We start from the raw sequence: 3,499 nt of genomic DNA, 5'->3' as shown, positions 1-3,499 counted from the left end.
AAAAAAAAAAAAAAAAAAAAAAAAAAAAGGAACTATATCCATCTTAGCATTGGGCTTTTTTTGTTTTCTTTCTTTTTTTAGGATGGAGTCTTGCTCTGTCACCTAGGCTGGAGTAAAATGGTGTGGCCTCCACTCACCACAACCTCTGCCTCCTGGGTTCAAGCAATTCTCCTACCCCAGCCTCCCAAATAGCTGGGATTACAGGCACCTGCCACCACACATAGCTAATTTTTTTTATTTTTAGTAGAGACGAGATTTCACCATGTTGGCCAGGCTGGTCTCGAACTCCTGACCTCATGATCAGCCTGCCTTGGCATCCCAAAGTGCTGGGATTACAGGCGTGAGCCACCACGCCCCGGCAGTATTGGTCTTTATACCTGCTTTCTATTTATTTAGTAGCTTTCCATGTAGTGGAGCAATATAAAATTTCCTTTTGAAGTAAATGTATGCATTAATGTTTTTGGAAAATGAACTTGTTTAAAGACAATGTTTAAGTCAATAATGGTTACTGTACAGATTGGCAAAATTTTAGTCTGACAATGCCCAAAATCACAAAGAACATTATTGGGTAATTGGTGAAATTTGAATATGGAATATAAAGTAGATAATAGTATTGTGTCCGTGTTCGTTTTCTGAAGTAGATAAATGAATTCTGGTTGTGTAAGAGAGTTTCTTAGTCTTTTTTTTTTTTTTTTTTTTTTTGAGATGGAGTTTCCCTCTGTCGCCCAGGCTTGAGTGCAGTGGCTTGATCCCGGCTCACTGCAATTTCTGCCTCCCGAGTTCAAGAAATTCTCCTGCCTCAGCCTCCCGAGTAGCTGGGATTACAGGTGCCCGCCACCACACCCAGCTAATTTTTGTATTTATAGTAGAGGCAGGGTTTCGATATATCGGCCAGGCTGGTCTGGAATTCCTGGCCTCAAATGATCTACCCACCTCGGCTTCCCAAAATCCTGAGATTACAGCCATGAGCCACTGTGCCCAGCTCTTTTTTTGCAACCTCTGCCTCCCGGGTTCAAACAATTCTCATGCCGCAGCCTCCGGAGTAGCTAAGATGACAGGCGCCTGCCACCACACCCGGCTAATTTTTGTATTTTTTTTTTTAGTAGAGACAGGGTTTCCCCATATTGGTCAGGCTGGTCTTGAACTCCTGACCTCAGATGATCCACCTGCCTCAGCCTCCCAAATTGCTGGGATTACAGGTGTGAGTCACCGCACCAGGCCAAAAGTTTTTCTTTTTTTTTTTGAGACGAAGTCTCGCTCTGTCGCCCAGGCTGGAGTGCAGTGGCACAATCACGGCTCACTGCAAGCTCCGCCTCCTGGGTTTACGCCATTCTCCTGCCTCAGCTTCCCGAGCAGCTGGGATTACAGGCGCCCACCACCACGCCCGGCTAATTTTTTGTATTTTTAGTAGAGACGGGGTTTCATCATGTTAGCCAGGATGGTCTCAATCTCCTGACCTCGTGATCTGCCCACCTTGGCCTCCCAAAGTGCTGGGATTACAGGCTTGAAAGTTTTTTCTTTAAGTTGCTGATGCTGAGTACTGGTGAGGATGGGAAGTGGGGGAGTGGTGGAAATGTGAAGAGGCCAACCACTTTGGAAAATAATTTGACATTACCTAGAGCATTACTGGGGACAGTAGCTCAACTGTTAGAACAAGACAATTCCACAAATATCAGTGTCCTAAAAGTTACATCTCACATAAGCAAAGAGCATGGAGGGTGAAGTCATCCCAGAAGGCTCAGGCAAGTAGGAATTTAGCAATCCAGGCCCCTTCCTTCCTTCTCATGATGCTTCCATCCCAGCATGTGGCCTCCATCCCAACACGTGGCCTCCATCCCAACACGTGGCCTCCATCTCAACACGTGGCCTCCACTCCCAATATGTGGCCTCCACTTTCAACATGTGGCCTCCATACCCATCATGTGGCCTCCATCTCAACGCATGACCTCCACTCACAAAATGTGAGCCTCCTCCCAACTTGTGGCTCTCAATCCCAACATGTGCCCTTTGCTCCCAACATGTAGCCTCCATACCCATCATGTGGCCTCCATCTCAACATGTGGCCTCCATACCCATCATGTGGCCTCCATCTCAACATGTGGCCTCCATACCCATCATGTGGCCTCCATCTCAACATGTGGCCTCCACTTCCAATATGTGGGCTTCACTGCCAACTTGTGACCCTCAATCCCAACATGTGGCCTCCATCTCAACATGTGGCCTCCACTAACAAAATGTGAGCTTCCTCCCCAACTTGTGGCTCTCAATCCCAATATGGCTTTGATGTACCTCCTATTGGTCAGAACTAGTCACATGACCTCCACTAGATGAAAGGGTTGCTGGGAAATGTAATCTCTAGCAAAATAGCCACTTCCTGGTATCCACTTTACCCTGTGGGAAAGGAGCCTGAATCTTTAAACTACAACAGGCTGCCTCCATCACATTTAGTAAAGGTGAAAATGAACATGTCCTACAACCAGGAACTCACCTCCTGGATTTATATCCCCCTGAGAAACTCCCACAAACGGACCCAGGATTCCAGTACAAGATTACTCAGAGCAGCCCTGCCTGCAATAGCAAAACCATGGAACTATTCACAAACATTACTGAGTTAAAGACTTGATAAGTAGGCCAGGCATGGCGGCTCACGTCTGTAATCCCAGGAGCCCAAGATGGGTGGATCACCTGACATCAGGAGTTCGAGACCAGCCTGGTCAACATGGTAAAACCCTGTCTCTACTAAAAATACAAAATATTAGCCAGGCGATGGGAGGCTGAGGCAGAAGAATGGCGTGAACCCGGGAGGTGGAGCTTGCAGTGAGTCGAGATTGCGCCACTGCACTCCAGCCAGGGCAACAGAGAGAGGCTCTGTCTCAAAAAAAGAAAAAAAGAAACATTAGTCAGGCATGGTGGGGCGGCTTTAATCCCAGCTACTCGGGAGGCTGAGGCATGAGAAGTGCTTGAACCCAGGAGGCAGAGGTTGCAGTGAACCAAGATCACGCCATTGCCATTGCACTCCATCCTGGGCAACAAGAGCAAAACTCCATCTCAATTAATTAATGTATCTATTAAAGACTCATTAAGTAAATAGTGGATTCTCCTGCCTCAGCCTCCCTAGTAGCTAGGACTACTGGCGCCCACAATCATGCCTGGCTAATTTTTTTGTATTTTTAGTAGAGACAGGGTTTCACCATGTTGGCCAGGCTGGTCCTGAACTCCTGACCCCAAGTGATCCTCTTGCCTCAGCCTCCTAAAGTGCTGGGATTACATGCGTGAGCCACCGTGCCCGGCCTGTGCGGATGTAAGTTTTCAACGCATCTGGGTAAATACCAGGGGGCACAATTGTTGGATTATTTTGTTGGTTTTTTTCTTTAAACCACATATGTTTGTTATATATCCTCTTGTGAAGGTATATTTCACAACAATCAATTTATTTTATTTTATTTTATTTATTATTATTATTATTTTTTTGAGATGGAGTCTCGTTCTGTCATCCAGG

This window comes from Rhinopithecus bieti, unplaced genomic scaffold, assembly GCF_001698545.2.
Source record: "Rhinopithecus bieti isolate Rb0 unplaced genomic scaffold, ASM169854v2 scaffold_1853, whole genome shotgun sequence".
NCBI classification, from domain to species: Eukaryota; Metazoa; Chordata; class Mammalia; order Primates; family Cercopithecidae; genus Rhinopithecus; species Rhinopithecus bieti.
This window is presented reverse-complemented; position numbering follows the sequence as displayed.